Genomic DNA, 24,045 nt, shown 5'->3' with positions numbered 1-24,045 from the left:
AGTAAATTTTCAGCTTAATCTAGGTCATTTTAAACTGATCAATGGACAAAAATATCTATTCTTGGTAAACAAAGGGACTCAGCATTAGAAAGTGGAAAGTTCACTACTCTGGATCAGGGAACTTAAACATGCTCCACAATGACTCTTCTATATTAAAATAAATACTGTTTTTTGTTGTTGTTGACTAATGTATTGTGTGACATTTACACTTATAAAAAGTTAACTTTTCTGAATAAATGATATGCTTATAGGTAAAATGGTTACCTGGTACCTTCTTACAAGTCATTTTTTTCTTTTTAGAAATTAATGTTATTTGTAACTGAAAAATTATAATTGTATACATTTATGGAGTATAATTCATTACATGTATATAATGTGAAGTTATTAAATCAAGTTGATTAACATAACCTGTTATTAAGTATAATGTGTTTTATGTAAGCCTCATGTAATGACAAAGCAAAGACCTATGGCAGTTATACAATCATGAAAAAGAAAGGATTCAAAGCATATCCCTAGGAAATAATGTCACATCACAAAGGAAAGCTACAAGAAAGGAAGAAAGAAGCCAAACATCTGCAAAACAATCAGAAAACAAATTATAAAACGGCAATAGAAAATGCTTACAAATTATAATTACCATGAATGCAAATTGATTTCAATCTAAAAACGTATAGTGGCTGAATGAGTTTTTTTAAAAGGCCCTACTATATATTGTTTATCAAAGACTCACTTTACTAGTAAGGATATACACCGATTGAAAGTGAAGAAGTAGAAATAACATGCAATTTAAATGAAAATCAAAAAGAGCAGGAATGACTACAATTATATCAGACAAGATGTTTTATTGTTTTTAAGAATATTATCTTCTGATTTCTTCCTCTTCTCATATTTAATATTTGCTCTTACATTGTTAAGTTTGAGCTCCTTCTTTTTCATATTCACCTCATTTTGCCCTTTCTCAATTTTTGGTTTTGCTTTAATGATACCAACATTTACAGTTTTATACCTATCCTGCTGCATTGACCTTACAAAGCCTCCTGTATCTATCTGTTCCTCTGGAGATCAAATTGTCAATTGTAGCTGCAGTTTACAATGCATTTATTTAAAAAAAAATTGACCAACAGAAGCTCTCCTTTAGTAATTACTTTCTTATTTCAATTTTTTCTATTATGTTTCCTAACACTTAACTGAAATCTAAATGATTGCGATAGTTATGTCTAAAAATCAATAGTTTGAAACCACTTTTCCCTCATTGAAGATTATGATTTTAGCAAGAATATATTGTTGTTTTTAGAGGTATATAAACCTGTCTTGTGTATTCCATACTCCTTGAGTAGTTCTAGATATAAACTTAAATGGCATACCAAGCAACCAACTTTATAAAAACTTGTTAAATAAAAATACAGTGTCTGTGTAACCAGAAAGAATATTTGAATTTTATTTTCAATCTAATTCACTTATCCTTATTTTACCAATCTTCCCTTTGGGTACCACAAAGTCTCCATATTATTTTCAAATGCTATTTGTTGTAGGATATAATTTATTTTGCTTAAAAAAAATCTGTTTCAATTTCTTTTAGAAAAAGAAGTATTCAACTTCTCTTCAACTAAGGTATCATCCTTCTGCTAAACAGGGTTTAAATTGTGACCTCAACTTTAAGATGTGATTGAGAAATAGTAGCTGAAAGTAAAACTGCTGTATTTTACCCTTATATGAAAAAGGCCCAAACATTTTACTCTACTTGGATGAATTATAATGGTAAAAAATGTATGAAAATAGCATCAGTTCTTAAAAATTCATTCTCAGTAAATCATTTTAAAACATTTCCAAATAATTTAACAAACAAATGTGCAATTGCATGCTGAGAAATGTGTTCTGAAGAAAATGGTGATGGTGCTGAGACATTTCTTTATAAATCTTCATTCATTCTGAGAGTGGAAGTTAGGAACACCATCTCTAAACATCAGTACTGGTGCTGAATTTAGAGAGGGGGGTTATGATTTTAAGAAAGCTATCCAAATTACATTTCCTTACACAAAAAGCATATACATAACTTTTAAAAGAATTTGTAACACAAATGCTAGTAAGGCCAGTAAGGAAAGCTAAACAAACAAAAAATAGGAAAATATCATGCTTTCCAGTACTCTTTCAGGGGCAAGTGTGAGAATACAATTCCAGTAAGGCTGAAGGAGGCAATAGAATGTTAATGGTTGGGATCAGATTTTTTACTGATTTATTTTTTTATTTTATTTTTTTGAGACTGAGTCTCATTTTGTCTCCCAGGCTGGAGTGCAGTGGCATGATCTCAGCTCACTGCAACCTCTGCCTTCCGAGTTCAAAAGATTCTCCTGCCTCAGCGTCCCAAGTAGCTGGAATTACAGACGTCTTCCACCAACCCAGCCAATTTTTTTGTATTTTTAGTAGAAACAGGGTTTCACCGGGTTGGCCAGGCTGGCCTTGAACTCCTGACCTCAAGTGATTCACCCATCACAGCCTTTCAAATTGCTGGGATTGCAGGTGTGAGCCACTGCACCCAGCCTATTTTTTTTTTTAAATTTCATCTTTTATTTTAGGTTTAGTGTGTACATGTACAGGTTTGTTAACTGGTATATTGAGTGATGCTGAGGTTTTGGTTACAAATGATGCTGTCGCCCAGATAGTGAGCATAGTACCCAATACATTGTTTTTCAACCTTCACCCAGTTTCTTCCTTCCTCCCCTTTGTAGTCTCCTTTGTTCCCATCTTTATGTCCATATGTCCTAAGTTTTTAGATCAATATTTATACTCAGACTGCTAATATTTGTGTCTGCCTCCTCTTGTGACATCCTGAAGTAGTTGCTTATTGTATTATACCCAGTGATTCACTACCCAGATCTTTCTTCAGTGAAAGGCTTGATGTTTCAACTATGGAGAGTACTACAGGTCCCAGACTCCAATTGCCTCTTCTGAAAAATTCTGTCTCATCTAAAGTCACACCCTCTTCCCAAGATGGCTCACATCTAAGAACCAGTCAAGTGGGCTACACAGAAACAATTTGGTGTTCCAATGGAACATCTTTGAAATACTATGATAGCCCAAGGGCTCGCAGAGGGATTTTTTTGTTTGTTTGTGTTTTGAGATAGAACCTTGCTTTGCTGCCAGGCTGGAGTGTCATCTCAGATCACTGCAACCTCTGCCTCCTGGGTTTAAGCGATTCTTGTCCCTCAGCCTCCTGAGTAGCTGGCACTGCAGGCATGCATCACCACGCCCAGCTAATTTTCATGTTTTTAGTAGAGACTGAGTTTTACCATTTTGGCCAGGGAGGTCTTGATCTCTTGACCCCACGATCCACTCACCTCGGTTTCCCAAAGTACTGGGATTACAAACGTGTGCCACTGCGAGGTTCTTGCAAGACCGTAGGCCTGCACTGCTGCTCAACTTCCCTCTCTTCCCACCCCTGCTTCCTCTTCTTCCCTCCTGTAGTTGTTGGTCTCAGGAGCACTCCTTAATAACACCCTGCCTGCTAAACTTCCTATTAGAGTCTGCTTTCTGGCAAATCCAATCTGTAACTCATACTCTCTGACCTTCTAATTTCTTAACTATGAAAAGCGAATGATAGAATATTTTTTTACCAGATTGTTATAAAATTTTATTGGCAATTGTTAGAGAATGTCCTCAATTTGGTGGCTTATACATAGTAAGTGGTCTCTAAATTTTACCTACGTAGATGATGGTTATGAGTGAGAAAGAGAAAATAGGATGAACAAGTATGGTTTGAATTCAGGATTTTCAATGACATCATCACATTTTATTGCTTTCTTGCGCTTTCCATTTATATATTTCTCATGAGCGACTACATTTTCTGTTAGCTTTGTTTTTTTGCTTCCTGCACATATACCCTCTAGCAACATTCATGTGGAGAAGAGAAAACTAGAAGTGACCTGAATGACAAAACAAATCTCTTCTCTCCTCCTTCTTCAGAAGGTGTACATTTTAGTCAGTTCCTTTTGTGCAATGCCCTCTACTAAACTCTCGACCTTTGAAAAACTCCGCTTTCGTGAGTTTTAGTAATTTTTACTTACAAATGTATTTGGTTTGTTTCAAATTCTGTGAAAGTGGCTTGATTAAAAGACTCCTTTTAAATAGAAGTCACCAGTCAGCAGAATGGAAGCTGAGAGGAAGTTCCCTGTGAGTGCTGGTCTTTGCATTTGGCTCCAAGTATGTAATGATACTTGCTTTGAAATTTTTTGCTTTGTTTTGAGGGAAATGTCTTGGAGTACATTTTAAGTTCTTGAAGCTAATTTGGTTTAGAGGAATTTTATTTTAAAAAATAGAATCATTCTCAACTCTCGAATGATTCCTTATAAACTTTCTGAAAATGAAAACAATTAGTTACATGAAAATAATATCCAATGATGAAAAAACAGAAATTATTATATGAAAGCAGTGATTAAATCTTTAAAACAGAATTGATCATGCACAAATAATAAGTTTTTTTCTCTTAAACTGGAATAAATCTACATCAGTTAGAAATAATGTAGCCTAAAAATGTAAATTTGAAGGTTTTTTTTGACAATAGTTTATAGCAAATATATGAACCAAAGTGATTTGAGTTGTAAAAATGTAAAACTGGGTTGGGTGCGGTGGCTCACACCTGTAATCACAGTGCTTTGGGAGACGAGGGTGGGCAGATCGCCAGGTCAACAGATTGAGACCACCTTCGTCAACATGGTGGAGCCCCATCTCTACTAAAATACAAAAAATTAGCTGGGCATAGTGGTGCATGCCTGTAGTCCCAACTTCTTGGGAGGCTGAGGCAGGGGAATCCCTTGAACCCAGGAGGTGGGGATTGCAGTGAGCCAAGATTGTGCCACTGCACTCCAGCTTGGTGACAGAGTGAGACTCTGCCTCAAAAAAAAAAGTAAAATTGTATGAACAAAATTTTCACTAAAACTACCAGATTTTAACATCTAGTGAGATTCACATTCATACTAAGTTTTTAGCTTCATGTTATTTTCGCATTCATTTTTTATTTTTATTAAAGGTTCAAAACCAAAAGAAAAAAAGTTTGATTTAAGGCCTGGCATAGATTACATAATGCTACTTATCACTCGGTAACTTCTATCCACCCTCCAGCCCAAATCTATCTGTATTATTTACAGTAATCAAAATTTTACTGAGAGGTAAAACTTTGCTCCCTATTGAAATGCTCAACTTCTAGGAAGAATTACATCTTTACACAGTTTAAAAAACAAATGAAACTTCATTTTAACTCAGATCTTTTCCTGAGAAGAAACACTAACAGGGAGAGAGCAAAGACAAAAGAAATGATGAGCAATAGAGAAGAGGGCTAGAAATTGATGACAGAAAAAAATGAGAAGCTTAAAACTCTTAAAGAGGCATGCCTTCTATTTTCATCAGAGTCAATGCAGGTAGTTGGGATGCATATGTCTTTCCTTGGTGTTGAAATCAAAACTGATATTAGCATTACATAGTACAGTAACATGCTAATGTACTTCACTGCCCTATCTGTTGGCTATTTGGAAAACAGTCAATAAAATAACGTTAGAAAATTGTAAAAAATAAACAGAAAAGTATTAACAGCCCTTTCCCTCTCTTTATGTACTGCAGGAGAACTCAGGGACCATAAACTGACTCCTCTCATCAAGCCAAAAACCCAGAGAACTTCATCCTGTTGCAGGATGAGCACTTCCTGTAGACACTGACAGATTTGCAGAGCATGAAAGCATAGTTTTTGGTCATAGGAAGTCAAATTTGTTTGAATAAACTCTCTTTTCAAAAATAAAAATTTCTAACTTGCAAACTATTTTGATCTTGGACTATGGCGCTTTGGCTTTCCGCCTAGGTAAATAATGGAATTTAGCTAGCCTGGCAGAAGAGAAAGCTCTTATTCCATTTACACTCTTGTCTGAGCAACCTCAGCTTTTTATGTTTGCCTCTTGTCTCAATGTTCAGTCTAGCTAGATAGATATGTCTGCTTTTCTTCTTTTTAAATTTATCTCTTTTTTATTTTTAATTTTAAAAGCTGTTAAATATAATTAGGACTCTAGAAGAAAATAATTAAAATAATTATAATTGAATCACCCTGCTATAACCCTTCCAGCCTTTTCTGTATATTACTTCCTGATTGTTTTCTTCTCTAGTACCATTGCTCTTGTCATGGCATGACACTTTATATCCGTTGCGCTTTCACTTAACAATTTACAATAAGCATTTACTTGTGTATCTACAGAGGCTTCATAACCATTTATTAATGGTTAGAAGGATTCCAATAAATAAGTCTATTATAACTTTCCTAATTTCCTATTACTAGAGAGTTTAGTTTCTCCCCAAATTGACAATTCTAATTAAAATATACCTCGTAAATATTTTATATATACATTTTTTCATATTTTCTATTATTTATTTATAATCAACGTCTACTGAGATATTATAAATAAAATAAAGTGCCTTTTAACACTCCCCAGTGAACTGAATGACAAAAACTATATAAATAATAGTTCCTAACTTTGCGTCACACTTCCTTTTAAGGTGAAAACTCAGTGGTCAGAGATATTTTTGCACCTGCCCAAATGTTGCTTGTCATCAGTCTAATTACAAACTACTCGCCTTTCTTCTGCAGTTTGCCTCTTGCCATCTCAGAAGGCTGCTTCAGCCAGATGTTGCTGTTTGCTTTGGTACTTGGCCTCTAATGATGATCACAGGCATGCCCCTCATCTTCTTTCAATGAAGAAGAACATTCATCTTCTTCACTGAAATCTCAGAAAGAAATCACAAGATAATTTCAAAACAAATATTTCCTACTGTTACATTAAGTATGGTTGCCTTGAGAACCCAAAGACCCAATCTCTTCTATAGCATTTCAAAAGTTATGCAATTTATTGCCCAGCCTCTAGTGTAAGTCATTGTAGTGGGATTTCTTACTTGAAGGAAAACTTTGCTTTTTGCTGTTAATTTATTTTTACCCCCTTTTTAAAGGGGTAGAATTAGTATTTTAAAGCATATATCTAGTCTACAAGCATGAATATTGAGTTATTTTAGCATGAATTGCTGCTGTGTAATTTACTTTGAAACTCAGCTGCCTTTTTCAGCCAGTTAGAAGGATTTGAGGGTGGAAGGGATCTCTTCCAGTAAGAACTTTAATATCTTCCTGTAAAATCACCCATAAGATTGCATATCATTTAGTTGGAGTATGAGATGGTTGTCTTTCTTAGGGAAAAGAGAATAGAATCCCTCATAAGATAGCCAAAGCAAAATCCTGAAAATTGCTAATTTTTTGTATTTTTAGTAGAGACAGTGTTTCACCATGTTGGCCAGGCTGGTCTCAAACTCCTGACCTCATGATTCACTGGCCTCGGCCTCCCAAAGTTTTGGGATTATAAGCATAAGCCACGGCGCCCAGCCAATGAATTTCTTTATGGATTGTATTTTGGTGTTGTAGTTAAGAAATCTTTGTACTACCAGGTCACAATTTTTTTTCTCCAATTTTTAAAATATTTTCTTTTGGTTTTAGGCTTCACATTTAAGTCCATGATTCATTTTTAGTTCATGTCGGTGTATGGTTCAATGTATGACTGAAAGTTCACTTTTTCATTACACACAAATACCTAATTGTTTCAATACGCTTGTTAAAATATTTCATTTTTTGTCAATGAATTATCTTCATTCTTTTTTCAAAAATTATTATGTGTGGGTCTATAGCTGAACATTTTATTCACTTTCATTTACCTGGTTGCCTCTTTTGGTGCCAATACTATACTCTTGGTTATGGAAACCTCATAATAAATCCTGAAATCCAGTAGTATAAGTCTTCAAACTTGATTATTTTTATTAAGTTAACTGTTCTAGTTTCTTACATTTCTATATGAATTTTAGAATCAGGTTGTTTATTTTTATTAAAACACATGCCAGAATTTTGGTGTAGATATCTGTAAGTCTAAACATTAGTTTGGAGAAATTGACAATTAAGTAATATTGAATCTTCAGATCCATGAACATGGAATATATCTCCATTTATCTAGATAATGGTTAATTTCTATCCCAAAATATGTTTAGTTTTTAATATGCCTATTTTGCATAACTTTTATCGTATGTATGTTAAAGTATTACATATTTTTGATGCCGTATAAATGTTACTCAATTTTTAATTTCAATTTCCAAGTATACATTCCTGGTATACCAAAATGACTTGGCTTTTTTTTTATACTAGTGTTTTATCCTGTAAAATTATCAGTTTATACTATTAATAATACAAAAACACTTATTAGTTTAAGTATTTTTTGTTGTTTTCATAGGATTTCTATATATATTTTATGAGACAAAAAGACTCTTTTACTCCTTTTACTCAATCTGAATGGCTTTTGTCTCACCTTCTTGTACTACAATATTGAATAGAATTTGTGAGAGCAAACATCCCTGACTTTTTTCTTAATCTTAAATAAAAAGATTCATTCTTTCACAATTGAGTATATTATTTTTTTTTCAAAATGCCCTTTTTGAGACCATTTGATTTCATGCTCAGATTGCTGCTTTTTTAAAAAAGAAATAGATTTTTTAATTACTTTTTTAAAACCTCTAATTAAATAACCATCCACTTTTCAGATTTTGTTATTTTAATAGTAAACTAACCTCGCATTCCCAGGATAAACCCCTCTTAGTTACAATGTAGAATCAATTTTATATATGTTGGATTTCATTTACTAAATTTTTATTTAAAAATTATTACACCTATGCTTATGAGGAGCATTTATAGTTTTCTTACAGTGTCTTTATCTTGTTTTGGTATTGGCTTAATTTGGGCCCTCACAAGAGTGAGTTGCAATTTATTCTATTCTCTGCAATTTCCTGCAAAAGTTGGTTTAGAATTATTTTCTTCAATTTTTCTTTCATAGAATTTGCCAGAAGAAACTATTTGATATTAATTTTCATCCTCCGGAAGAAATTCTGCCTGTATTTCTTGCCACTGTATATTTAGAGGCTAAAAAAATGCTAACTGCATAGTGGTAACACAGGAAATTCCCAACATATGGAATATTAACAAGAGACACAATAAAATAAATTCCAGTCTTATTCCATTCTTTCTATTGATTTAGGAAACTGAATTTTCCTCTCATCTTCATATTAATTTAAAATGTTATTACCATTAATGAACTTTTTAGAAGGAGCACATTAGCGATCTTATTATTTATGTAGTTTTTTTCTTTTTTATATCAGATATAATTTTAATAATTACATGGCAAAATTATTTATTAATAGTAATTAGTAGGTTCTGTGTATGGATATACAAGTAAAATATCTATTATAATTTTTTCCTTTATAATGAAAATTATGAGTTAAATTTTTGTATTTATATCTTACTAAGAGAAGCATAATATTTTTAAATGCTTAAATATTTTCTATTACACATGCCCGAAAAACAAGTGGTTTTAAAAGTGTTTTCTCAACTCTATGTTTGTAGTTCAACAACACCCAATGTTTCTGCTTAATTTCTCTACTGAGTATGAATTTGCAACTTCAACCTAGTATTTACTAATTATACGGTACCCTGACATCTAATTTTTAAAAATAATTTGAATTTCTAAATCACTTCAAAACCTAATGGAACTCAAATGCTATTACAGCTGAAACCACTTAATAGGGCCTTGTTAATAAAGACAATTTAGTTAAATTAGGCACTTTCAGTGAACATATTTTATCTTGGCCACTTGATGTAATCCAAATAATAATAATGGCTAATAAGTATAGCCTGATAACAGGGACAGTTTCTCCATTAACCATTTGCCTGGAATGTTTGAATATTTTTTTCTTCACAGTTAATAACAGTCACTAACTGGAGAGATTCTGTTAAGAATTCTGATTTCTGGTTTAAAAAGAAGAAAGCAAGCACATATAATACATAGTATGATTTAACTATGTATGAGAAAGTATGCTCAACAATGCATACCCACTATACTCTTTCCCAGAAAACTTAACCTAAATTCTTCTTGTAATAGTTTATGGCATTTTAAATTTTAGCTCTATAGCTATCAGAATTGAAATATCAGAATCTCTCATTTAGCATTATATTTTACACGTGAAACACCTTTTTAAACTGTAAAATATCATGTTTAAGATCCTTTAGACAGGATACTACAGGGTTATAGAAAAACTAGCAATTTCAGAAAGCTCTCATAAACATTTACAAATAGTGTGCTTTTTTTGAGTTAGCATTTATTTCCATCTATCTCTTTAGAGATATTTAGTCATGCATTCAGCAATTTCTCTATTTAAACAGTGTGACACTTGATTCCAGTGTGTTTTATACACTCTGCTTAAAAAAATAAAGGTGTCATTTAACTTACAGCTAAAAAAAAAAAAAAAAAGAAGAATTGTTGAATAAGCTAATGGTCTATTAGTACTTTGTTCCTGTAATTATTGAACACTGAAACAAAATTGAATGCAATTTGGGAGCAGATCACTTGAGATTAGGTGCTCAAGACCAGCCTGGCCAACTTGGTGAAACCCTGTCTCTAGTAAATATACAAAATTTAGCCAGTCATTGTTGGGCTCACCTATAATTCCACCTTCTTGTGAGGATGAGGCAGGAGAATCATTTGCATCCGGGAGGTGGAGGTTGCAGTGAGCTGAGATGGTAACACTGTACTCCAGCCTGGGTGACAGAGTGATACTCTATCTCAAAAAATAAAAAAATTAAGTATCACATGTACTCTATAAATATATACACCTATTGTGTACCCTTAACGATTAAAAACAAGAAATTTAAAAACAAAACAAATGTATATTTAACTCCTTACCAAAACTCATTCATTCTTTCATTCAATACTTGTCAAGTATCTACGACATATCAAATATTATGTTACATTTCATTAACATAGATTATGCTGGATTTTCCAATCTCAAACTGGCATTTCCCTGAGCTCTATTTCTCCTGCAAGGGAGAAAATCAAGCCTATATTTGTCACCATTCTTTTACACTATTATTTTGAGTTAGAGCTATCAATGGAAGGTTCTCTAGTGATCTTTATGGGAAAAGTAATCTATTTTTTCTACAGTGACACCTGCATTCAGACAGTACAGATCATCTACAGTGGCTTTTCCTGACTCTCAGAAGTCTTTCTGGAATCCCTTGTTGTGAGCAAACATCAAATATAACTAGTGGAGAATTCCCTTGGATTTCAGATTGGGAAGAGTGAGGTCTTCCAGAAAAATCACCTACCCTGATGATTTTTATAAGTGGCTAGCAGCACTGGAAGAAGCTTACTATCAATTCTTGTACTTTATATTGGAAATGGCCTTTCTGATCTCATGCTCCAAACCTTCCAAAGGTTGTATAAATTTAATTATTCCTTGTTTCAATATTTTTTCTACTTCTGCTTTTAGCAATATGGATCAACCTAAAATAAATCTGTCCCTTCAGCTGAAACAAATAACAAAACTAGATACAAAAGTAATCATGTTTTTCAAGGACTGGGTATCTAGCAGCCCAAAACAATCCTTGAGGGAGTAAAAAGAAACAAACAGGATTGTAGGATTGCCTTGCCTTACTTCCTAAAGAGTATTTACAAGCCATATTACCTGAGAGAAACTCAGGTGGAGTCTTGTGGTCTTCCTAAAGTGAGAATATGAAAGTAAATGTCCATGAAGGCCTGGGTGATTACAGTTTACAAGACAGCATGCTAGAGAGAAGAAATGTGCATAGGAAGGCTGCTCTAGAGATTTGCAGAAGATCCCTTTTGAGTCTTCAGCTTGCTATTGATGAATGTATGAGTGGGTACCTGAGAATTACCTGAAAGGGCATATAAAGATATCTCTGGAATTTACACAAAACTGGGTTTTGTTTGTTTCTACCAGACTGAGTAGAAAAATCTTGTATTTTGTGGGACTTGTGCAGATTATACAGAATGGTATTTTCCCATTAAAAGGCTGCCCTGGTCCTATCTAACCAAGTTTCAAAGCAAGTGGCAAAGGGGTGATATGGTTTTTAAATTGCTTAACAGCTTTTTAGAACAAAGCTCAAACATATTTATGGAGATACAAAAATACCCAGCACAAAACACAGCAAAATTTAGTGCCTGATGTTGAATTTTAAAATACATAAAATTAAGCAAGGAAGTAAAATAATGCTAATGAAAAAGAGTGAAGGAGACACAAATAAATGGAAAGTCATCCATGTTCAGATTAAATAAATTAATATTGTTTAAATGTCCATAGTATTAAAAAATCTACAGATCTCAGGCTACACTCAGTAAAATTCCAATTACCTTTCTTATAGAAATAGAAAAAGCAATTCTAAATTTCATATGACACAACAAAGGACCTTTAAAAGGCAAAGAAATATTAAGAAGTATAAAGTTGAAGTCATCACACTTCCTGACTTCAAAATTATAAAGTTTCAGCAGTCAAAATGATATGGTACTGGCATAAAGACAGACATTTAGATAAATAGAACAGAATAGAAAGTCCCAAAAGAAACCAATGTATATACCATCAAGGGTCACTTAATGATAGGGATATGTTTTAAGAAATATGTCATTAGGCGATTTCATTGTTCTTCAAACATCGTAGATTGTACAAACCTAGATGGTATAACCTAGTACACATTTAGACCATATAGTATAGCCTATAGTTCCTAGGCTTCAAACCTGAATAACATGTTTCTGTACTGAATACCCTATGCAATTGTAAAACAATAGTAAGTATTTGTGTAGCTAAACATAGAGAAGATGTGATAAAAATACAGTATTATAATATTACCGGATCACATCATAAAAGTGGCTCGTCATTGATAAAAACATCACTATGCCACGTATTATTGTACCAACAACTGATCTCTGAGAAGCGTGCCCAGAAGAATACACAAGGGGGAAAGGACAGCCTCTTCAACAAATGCTCTAACGAAAATAGGATAACCACCTGTAAATAATGCAACTGGACTCCTGCCTTAAGGCATATACAAAAATAAACTCAAAACGGATTAAAAATCAAAACTGTAACACTCCTAGAAGAAAACATCGGAGGAAAGTTTTTGACAGTGGTCTTGACGATGATTTCTTGGATATGATACCAAATGCAATGGCAACAGAAGCACAGGAAATAAAAAAGCAAAAATAGACAACTAGGATTGCATCAAACTAAAATGCTTCTGTACAGTAAAGGAGAGAGTCATGGAATGGGAAAAATGTGTGCAAAATATATGCCTGATAAAGAGTAATCTCCAAAACATGTAAGGAACTAATTTAAATCAACAGCAAAAAAACAAATAATTCAAAATAACCAAAGCACTTGAACAGATGTTTATTCAAGGAAGACATTAAAATGGTCAGCAAAAAACTAATCAGCATACTTTTAAATAACATAGATAAAAGAAAAAATATCAAAAGCAAAATTAGAAAGTGTTCTGTACAAAATTCTAAAGAAAACATAATACGTAGAAATTTGAGGAATGCATTTAAAAAACAGTTCTTAGATAAGAATTTCTGGCAATAAATGTCTATGTTTGAAAAGAAGAAAGATCTACAATCAATTTCAACTTCCACATTAAAAAATTAGAAAAATAAGAGAAAATTACAACCAAATAAAAGAGAATAATAAGGAAGTAAAGCAGAAACATGTGAAATTAAAAATAGAAAACAAATCAATGAAACTAAAAAATGTCATTTTAAAAAGGTTAATAAAATTGATGAATTGCTCTCCTGGATGGACAGGAAAATAGACAGAAGTTATCCATAGCTGGAATGAGAGATGTGATACCACTAAAAATTTTACAGGACAGAAAGGATAGCAATGACATACTATGAACAACATTATTAGAATAAATTTAACCACTTAGATGAGAAGAACAAATTAAAAGGCATAAACTATCAAAGTTCATTAAAAAAATAACCTTATATTTATTTTTAAATGACATTTGTAATCAAATAACTAGTTTCTATTTTAATTTTTTAATGTTTACTTTTTTAAAATTTATGTTTGTCAAGTAACTTCTAAGAGAGAAAACTAGGCGTAATTTCACTATTGGATTCTACTGAAAATTTAGGAAAGAAATAACATCAATATGTAACAAGTTCAACCAGAAAAACTGAAGGAGGAAGTCACTTTATTCTTTGACTTCCTCACAAGACATTCCACCAAGACATTCCACATGCAATACAAATTAATATACTTCATGAACATAAATGCCAAGCTTCATAGCAAAATTTTCACAAATAGAATTTTAAAATATGTGAATAGGAAAATACATCTTGACCTATTTAATTTATTCCAAGAATGCAAAGTTAGTTAAACCTTTAAAAAATAATAAATAAAATTAACCAAAGAAACAGATAATAAAAGAAATTCCATACAATCATTTCAATAGAAACAGAAAAATTATTTGACAAAATCCAATGTCAATTAATGCTGCAATTCATAACTGGGAACAATAGGAAATTTACCTATTCTGGAAAGGGTAACTGATACATATATATATATACATGTGCATATTTAGATAAGTTTATCTATGTGTATATAGACATACGTAGACACTAAAATCATACTTACTCATGAAAGACTGAAAGCCTCCTCACTAAGTCAGAAACAAGACATGATGTCTAGTCTGCTCTCACTATTCCTTTTTCCTTCTTTGTTTCTTTGTTGTGTTTTGTTTTAGCTTCGCTCTTACTGCCCAGTCTGGAGTGCAATGGCGCAATCTCGGCTTACTGCAACCTCCGCCTCCCCGGTTCAAGCAATTCTCATGTCTCAACCTCCCAAATAGCTGGGATTACAGGCATGTGCCACCACACCCAGCTAATTTTGTGTTTTTGGTAGATACAAGGTTTCACCATGTTGGTCAGGCTGGTGTTGAATCCTGACCTCAAGTGATCCACCCATCTCGATCTAATAAAGTGATGGGTCACTATGTCTTTTTTAACATTATTCTAGAGGTCTTATCAAGTGTAATAAGGCAAGTGGGGGAAAAAAGCAACTATATTAGAAATAAACAACAAACGTGTTTCATATGGAAAAAACATGAATTTTACCTTTAAAAAAAATCCTGTCGTACCTTCAAAACAGATACTAGTACTAATAAATAAACTTAGCAAGGTTACAGAATGTATAAACAGCATACAAAAATCAATTGTATTTCCATATACTAGAAACAAATAATCCAAAATTAAAGTTTTTGAAACTTTATTTAAAATACTATAAAAATGTCCTGTATTTAGTATTAAATTTGTCAATATGTAAGGAAGACCTATACACTGAAAACCTACAAACATCGATTAAAAAAAAATAAACAAAACTTAAATAAATAGAAATATATATGCCATATATGCCATTAATGGATCAGAATACTCAGTATTGTTTTTTGTTGTTGTTGCTGGTGTTGTTTTTGAGACTTATTATGTTGCCCAGGCTGGAGTGCACTGGTGTAATTTCATCTCACTACAATTTCTGCCTCCCAGGTTCAAGTGATTCTTTTGCCTCAGCCTCCCAAGTAGCTGGGATTACAGGTGCCCACCACTATGCCCAGCTAATTTTTGTATTTTGAGTAGAAATAGGGTTTCACCATGTTGGCCAGGCTGATCTTGAACTCAACTTCAGGTGATCCACCCACCTGGCTGGGATTCCCAAGGTGCTGAGATTATAGTCATGAGCCAGCGTGCCCGGCCTCAATATTGTTTAAGATGTCAATTTCCAAATCAAATTCCCAAGGTTTTGAAAAACTAAAAGCTAATTTGGAATGTTGTATGGGGAAAAAAATAAGAGCACATGGGAGTCCCAATATATTTGAGATAGAACACTATCTTTAAAACCATCATTTATCAAGATAGTACAACATTGCCATATAGATAGAAAAATAGATCAACAGAACAGAATAGCATCCACAAATAGACCCACATCCATATTCAATTGATTTTTAAGAAAGCTGGCAAGGCAATTCACTGGAAATCTTAATCTTTTCAATAATTGCTACTACAAAAATTGAATAGCCATATCCAAAGAAGAAAAAAAATTTCAAAACTTTACCTTATGCTATATACTAAATATAATTTAAAAGTAATCATTTATCAAAATATGAGTTAAAACTATAGAATTTGTAGAATAAACCATTGAAGTTAATTTAAACCACATTGAAATAGTGCGTGTGCAGAGCAACTGAACTTTCTCATATTGTTGGGAATTTAAAAGGCTAAAACCATTTGGGAAGATACTTTGCTGGCTTCTTAAACTTGTACATGCATCTATCACACTACGTAGCCATTGCAATTTTGATATTCAACCAATTGAAATGAAAGCCTATTTTTTTATGAAGTCTTATATTGGAATGTTCACAGAAATTTTATTTTTAATATATATTCTCCAACAATGAATGTACAAACAAATTGTAGTGTATCCATATGATGGAATACTATTCAGCAATAAGGAGGAAAGACTACTGATACATGTAACAGCATGAATAATATTAAAATAATTATGTTGCATGAAAGCAGAAAGATCAAAAGTAGTTCTAGGGTATGATTCAATGTATACAGTGCTCTAGAAAGTACAAATAAATCTGTAGTGACAAAATGTAGATCAGCAGTTGCCTATAGACGGGGTGGGTGGGCCACTGATAAACGAATGTACGGGCAGCCCTTTCCATCTGCTTGTTTTATATCTGAGGATTTTGCCAACTCTGAATTCAAAATGATTTTTAATGCAACAATTAAAAATACCTTACAAAAATTATGTACAAAGCGTTACATTGTGTTAAGTATCATAAGTAATCTCAGGATCATTTAAAGTATGCTAGAGAATGTGCATAGGTTGTATGCAAATCCTATGCCATTTTACACAAGAGAATTGAGCTTCCACAGATTTTGGTATCTGTCGGGGATCCTGGAATAAATCCCCTGTGGATACTGAAGGATTACTCTATTGTAAAGGGTCATGAAGCGTCTTTTGTGGGTATTTGATACATTTACTAGTTTGAATTTGTAAATGGTTTCATAGGTATATACATATGTTAAAACTAATGAAATTGTATACTTTATCACTCAAAAAAATTAAAAAAAGTCTTTTGATGAAAACAAAACTTTTCTGCATTCTTGACAGTCTTTACTGATGAAGACTCTTAAATAACTTAGAACGTAGTAGAAAGAGTCATTAATGTAGAAAGTGCATATACAAAGTATGTATTGTATAATATATTACAATGGCCTGAACAGTATAAACTTAGGAAACTAGTCTCTAAAAGTGAATGGCTCAATAGGAAAATCTAAGTTAGTCACAACAGCTTACATAGAGAAAAGGAGAGCATAGAAAAAATATAAGCCTTGATTGATGAATGTGAAACCAATCATGAGCAAATTTTTGTATGAGAACAGCCTGTAGATATTAAGAAATCATTTATACTTTTTACAGGAGAGCAATATGAGGTTGTATAGCAAGACACACATGGAAAAACTAACTGTAGTTCAAATACTTTTGGATGCAGAAAACCCAATTCATCTTATAGAAATAAATAAACAGATGCATTTATTAGTTCACAAAAATTATTTTTAAAAGTGTCTAGCTACAGCGCTGTTTGATTCAGAAACTCAAATGCTGCTTCCAGATCTGATGTCTGATTTCTTTCTTTCTTTTTTTGTGTGTGTGAGATAGAATCTTGCTCTTTTGCTCAGGTTGGAATACAGTGGTGTGATCTTGGCTCACTGCAAACTCCACCTTCCGGTTTCAAGTGATTCTCCTACCTCAGCCTCCCAAGTAGCTGGGATCACAGGCATGCACCAACATGCCTGGCTAATTTTTGTATTATTTGTAGAGATGAGATTTCATCATGTTGGCCAGGTTTGTCTTGAGTCTTCCTGCCTTGGTCTCCCAAAGTGCTGGGATCATAAGCACGAGCCACCACACCCAGCCTGATTTCTCTACATCATTTTGCTCCTCTCTCCTCCAGGCTGACTTCCTTCTTGTCACCACCTTGTATGAAGACGATCTAGCAGAAGTTCACATTCTACATTTTCCAACATGTAAACCCAGAGAACAAAACTCCTGTGTTTCCTTTCCAACAGTCCTAGCAAATTTATTTGACTCTCCATAGCTTTGACTGGGTCACAGATCCATGAACTAATTATTCAAGCCAAGAGATTAAAATTGTCCTGATTGTCTGATTTGCACAAATGTCATATAGCCACCCTTGTCACCATGAGGTTGAGGAAGAGTAGATGCATAAAGAGAAATTTGAATGTTAGCAGGACAAGTTAAATGAAATTTAACTGGCAAAAAATTACAGGAAGAAAATAAAAGCTGTCTGTAAAAAAAAAAAAATGTGTGGTGAGTGCATGCATGGCTGTCATTTCAGAAGTGACTAACCGTGGGATTTCCTTGTCTCCGTGTTCTCTAGGAAATAAAGATGACAAATATTATGTTAAAAAATATTGATCCAAAGACCACTGAGAGCTAATCATTTTGATAGTCACTAAAGATACAAATTCAAACAAGATGTGGTTTTTTCCTTAATACATTTGTAGCTTATTGTAGGAGATAACTAAGTTTGCTAAACATTATGAGATAAGTTTACAAGCATTCATGGAAACTCTGAAGAAGGTCTGCAAAATCATTTGGGGCATTTGAATTGATGTTTGAACCAAATTTGGAAGAAAGAGGAGTTAGCCAAATGAAACAAGATTACAGCAGTGCTATGAATAAGACATTATAGCAGATAAATTAACAAGAAAAGGGACATGGAAATGTGGAAAATCTTTACACATTAAAGGCACTGACTGTAGAGAATGGTGCAGTGTGGAGACACTAGAGTAAATAAAGCTAAGTAGGTAGAAAAAGAACTTAGCCATGTTAGAAATAAATTTATGGTGCCACAAAAGAAATAACACTCAAATATAAATTTTCTCAGCAAGGCAATTTACTACTATAGAAGGGTGCGCCTCATGGATAGAGCAATGGTGAGAACACACCAGAGCAAGGGAGGGGAAGGGGTTCTTATCCTTGAGGCAGGTAGCCCCTACTACAGTGTCATTCCCCTACTGGCTAGCGTTGGATGGCACAGTCTATGCTAATTCCAATTGGCTGCTGTAAAGAGAGCAGGAACATGAGCCAGTGTGGTAGGGTGAGTAGTTTCAGCAGGATAAACAGTTATGGAACAGGTGACTAAAGGTGATTCAGATCAGAGCAGGTGACCGGGGTGACTCAGTATAGAGCAGGTGACTAGGATGAGTCAGGACTATAAATATGCAGGTTGGGAGGGGGATGGTTTCAGTGAGGGGAATAGGTGTAGGTAACCAGAAAAACAGATGAGAGCTAATGACTAGAGCTGGCAGGAAGTTTATTTACTGAAACTAGGGGCAAGGAGACCAAGAGAACAAGGAGCTTAAACTTATAATGGAGAACAAAAAACCAAGAAACTAAACATACTGACATACTGATTCTTTGAAGAGAAACTTGGAACTTACTGTATTTAACAGCCACAAGGATTTAGTGTACTAAGCTAAGAAATTTGAGCCTTGCAATGGGAAATGTTGTATTCTGAGGTATTAAAGAAAGGGAAGAGATACAGTTAGAACTACTTTGTAGGAAATTTATTCTGACAACAGCAAGGAAGATAGATTAGAGGAGGTCCAGAGTGTCAACAGGGAGAATTCCTACAATATTCTGATAATAATTACAGTGAGTAGTGATAAGAGGCAGGAAAGCAAAAATGAGGCAGCTGAGCAAGTATTAAGGCAAAAAAAAGATAGCATTCTCCAAAAGAAAATTGAAACTTTAGAGATTTTTGTCTCGGTGGGATTGTGAAATGCATGAGAAAGTTGAAAAAAACTGTATGGTGATTCTAAGTTTTATGTCTTGTAAGAATGATGAACCTAGGTGCTGTTTACCAAAAATCAACTATGTTACATTTATGCTGCGTTTATGACAGAATCTGAAAACCCAGCAGTTGTGACATGTTTCAATCATTTTCTTAAATGTCATGTATTTTCCTGTCCTTGTATGTCCAAGTTCCTAGGATTTATCTTTTACTAAGTTAAGTGCTTGTTTTAACGTGGGAATCCTCATCTACACAAAGCTCCAAACTAGGGGCTGAATTTCAGCTGTTATAGCTCTTGGACTAGAGTCTTATTCCTACGAGACGGCAGATCACGGTTCAGCAGAATGTACTAAGAGGAAATCTCATGTTTATAATTAGAATGTCTCCGAATGTCTTCATGTCAGTAGCCAAACAAAGAATGTTATGAGCAGAATCTAAGTTGCAAAGGCCTAGGCACTAATGAAAACTGATCTTTAGGTAAATTTAAAGAAAGTGTTAAAAGAGAGAGTTGGAGATGTGTTACCAAAGTGTGAAAGGAATTTTGGGGTAGCATCTTTTCAAGGGTATTGACTATTTAGGCATGCAAATGCAAATAAAATGATAGGAATTGTAGAAGAGCAAGTTAGGTAGAAGTCAAGGTCATCCAATTCTATATTGTTCCCCCAAAGAGTTCTGAAAAGCTAAGAATATGAACTTGGACACACAATTACATTAACTGGGAAAATGTTCTGTGTTTCAGTTAACAAAACCTTCTGTATTAATCTGTCTTAACAGCAATCTACTTGAAAAAAATCTTTGTGTCTGGTTGTTCTGCTTGACTACAACATTAGTGTGAACCAAAAAGATGACATGGCAGCTAATATCACACTGAGCACAATAATGCAAGTCTAAAGTCCACATACAGAAGGTAATTATCCCACTGAACTCCACATTGTTCAGACCAAAACTGAAGGTTGATGTTTTGTGCTGGGCTTTGCAATTTATTCAAGTTGATTTTATCCTACAGTAATATAGTTCTTGTAAGAAGCGAAAAATGCATGCAAATGTGAAGATTAAAAGTCTTGCAAGAAGGGTGCAATGACTCACGCCTATAATACCAGCACTGTGGGATGGCAAGGCGGGTGGATCACTTGAGGTCAGGAGCCCCTGACCAGCCTGGCCAGCATGACGAAACCCCGTCTCTACTAAAACTACAAAAATTAGCTGGATGTGGTTGTACACTCCTGTAATCCCAGCTACTCAGGAGGCTGAGTCAGGAGAATTGCTTGAACCCAGAAGTCGGAGGCTGCAGTGAGCCGAGATCATGCCACTGCACTCCAACCTGGGGAATAGGAAGAGACTCTGTTTCAAAAAAAAAAAAAAAATCCTGCATAATCCCAACTTTACATGATGACTACTAACAATGCAAAATACTTCTTTCAGTGTTTTCCTTATACTCACAATAATACAGAAAGAAGCACATTTAGAATTTTAGAAAATCTAAATTTGATCTAAAGTAAGTACCAATTACTAAACCACATTAAAAGATTAAAGAATTCAAATGATTCTGCAATAATTTCCTTTGTTGTCTTTGGTTCTTTAATGGGACTATTGGATAGATATTTGTTTTACAATAATCTAAAATTATGTACTCAATGGCATTTGTCCCAGAACAGACAGAATGTATGTCTCAGAGGAAAATCCAGGTCTACATCTGTTAGTAGAAAAAAGTTACTGTTGTTTTTTAACGAGAATATTTCCCTTTCTCTTAACTAAAACTTGGAAGAAAAAATGTATGATTAAGTTTTATCACAGTTATCTACATATTTATAGATATGTGTATATGAGATCTCACACACTATACAGTTTTATAATTATATTTTGTTGTTTATTCAATTAATTAAGGTTTTAATTACAAAACTATCACACATACAAAACATATATAAAACATGTATGTACAGCTTTAAGACAATTTTTAAAAAGAATAGTTACCACAAACCAGCTGGAAATAGAAAAATGTCAATTCCTTTGAATCCTCTCTGTGCCTTTCCCAAATCATATGCTCCATCATCACTCAAAGATAACCATTCTCTTCAATTATTTTCTTGCTTTCTTTTATAGTTTTACCACCAAAAAGTATAATATGTTTTTCATTTTGTTTTAACTACATTGCAGCCCCTTGTGCAATGTAGTTAAAAAAAATAAATTTTTATTTAAGTGACATTAAATGGTGATTTTGGAAGAACTGACATCTATTCATTATTAAATCCCCTTTTATGAACATGGCTTAGGTTTTCTTTAATGTTTTTTTGTAAGGTTTTATTTACAAAAATATTTAAATGTGTCATATTTTCATATTTTATTTTCTGTTACAGTTAATAGGATATATTATTTTACAGAATATAGGCATTTAGTTATAATTAAAATTTATGTACATAGGTTTATAACATCTTATCATTTTAATGTGAGTATAATTTTTAGTGATACTCCTTTACATTGTTTATAGTGACTGTTTTCTTTCCTGATTTGTTTTTTTATTTTGTTTCACAAGACATTTATAAATTTTATTGGTGTTTCAAAGACATAAATTTTCATTCTGTTAATATTCTATTTTATACCTGTATTCTATTTCATTAATTTCTGCTCTTATTATTTCCCCTCCTATTTACATTTATTTATTTTGTTTTTCTTTTTCCACTTGTTGTAAGGGGTGTTTAGTTTTTTTGATTTTCAACCTTTTTTCTTTACTAATATGTTTATTAAAGGATGAAAATTTATTATACTTTACCTGAATCTTACAGCTCAAATCTTACAATCTCACAATTCGAACAATCTTGAATATAATTAGTTCAAAAAATTTTCCTTTGTCTTGTAAATTATTCTGAATATCTGGGTATTTTATAGTTATGATTTTATGATATTTTTGAAACATAATTTAATTTTGGCCAGAGGACACTATCTTCTTAAGGTCAATTTGTAAGATTCTTGGTATCCTGCAATGGGTGGGTGCCATATCATATGTATGTTTACTGGGATTAGTTTACTCACTGCTTTTTCAATATTCAATATCTCTTTATGTTTGTTTTTCTAATGGTAACAGAGATATGTTCTTTAACATTTTGCTCATGGTTTTATCTATTTTTTTCTCACAGCTTTTTTCATTTTTGCTTTATAAATTGAGGCAAGGTTGTTAAGTGCACACATATTTAGAATTGCCATTTTTTATTATTCTGATGCTTCTCAAAATTAGTTTCAATTAACACTTTATTATTCTGAAGCATAATCTCCTTATATTGAGTTCTACTGAGATACAATTTCCCACTTAAAAATTGCACATGATTTTGTGTGGATTCATCCCATGTGGGACATGAGGGATCTCTAAATTTAAGGATTAATATATTTCTTCAGTGTTGGGCAATTCCTATTATCTATTAAAATATTGTTTCTACACCACTTTCTGCTTTATTTCTGCTACTTCAGTTATAGTTGATTATCATTGTTTGCAAATTTTGAATTTGTGAATTTTCCTACTTGCCGAAGTTTGTTAGTAACCTCAAAATCAATAATCATGATGCTTGTGCAGTCACTTGCAGGCATGCACAGAGACGAAATGTTTGAGTAGTTAACTGACACTCTTTCAGATGGGGTCAAACAAGGTGACACTGTCCTTTCGTTTCAACTCTGGGGCCATAAATAAGTTCTGCACCCACTATTTTTTTTTTTTGAGAAGGAGTCTCACTATGTTACCCAGGCTGAAATACAGTGGTGGAATCTTAGCTCACTGCAGCCTCCAGGTTCAAGTGATTCTCCTGCCTCAGCCGCCCAAGTAGCTGGGATTACAGAGTTGTACCACCACACCCAGCTAATTTTTGTATTTTTAGTAGAGATGGGTTTTTGTCATGTCAGCCAGGCTGGTCTCAAACTCCTGACCTAAAGTGATCCTCCTACTTTGGCCTCCCAAAGTGTTGGAGTTACAGTCATGAGCCACTGTGCCCAGCCAAGTCCTGCCCTTTTTAAAGTCTATTTAAATGCTGTATTTTATTCATTTCGTGCTTTTTGTCGGTGATTTTTCTATTTAAAATGACCCAAAGTATACCGCTGAAGAGCTGCCTAGTGTTCCTAAGCACAAAAAGGCTGTGATATATGTTCTTGACCAAGAAAATATGAGTACTATGCAAGCTTCATTCAAGTATGAGCTATGGTGCTGTTGGCTGTGACTTCACTGTTAATTAATCAACAATATATTTTATAATAAAGTGTTAGGAGACTGAGGTGGGTGG

The 24,045-nt window shown here is 33.4% G+C and overlaps 1 long non-coding RNA gene across 1 annotated transcript; it reads right to left on the bottom strand.

Annotated features, from left to right (window-relative positions):
* Nucleotides 1-253: 253 nt before the first annotated feature.
* Nucleotides 254-19,209, bottom strand: LOC116550974. The gene is made up of 3 exons (XR_004268648.1): nucleotides 19,126-19,209; nucleotides 1,030-1,034; nucleotides 254-264 (listed from the first exon to the last, which is right to left on the bottom strand). It is a non-coding gene; the product is annotated as an uncharacterized LOC116550974 (long non-coding RNA).
* Between the last annotated feature and the right edge of the window lie 4,836 nt (nucleotides 19,210-24,045).

Source organism: Sapajus apella, unplaced genomic scaffold, assembly GCF_009761245.1.
Source record: "Sapajus apella isolate SASKATOON/1434 unplaced genomic scaffold, GSC_monkey_1.0 scaffold8, whole genome shotgun sequence".
NCBI classification, from domain to species: domain Eukaryota; kingdom Metazoa; phylum Chordata; class Mammalia; order Primates; family Cebidae; genus Sapajus; species Sapajus apella.
Note: the sequence above shows the minus strand (reverse complement) of the source record. Positions and strands in the feature narration are given on the sequence as shown.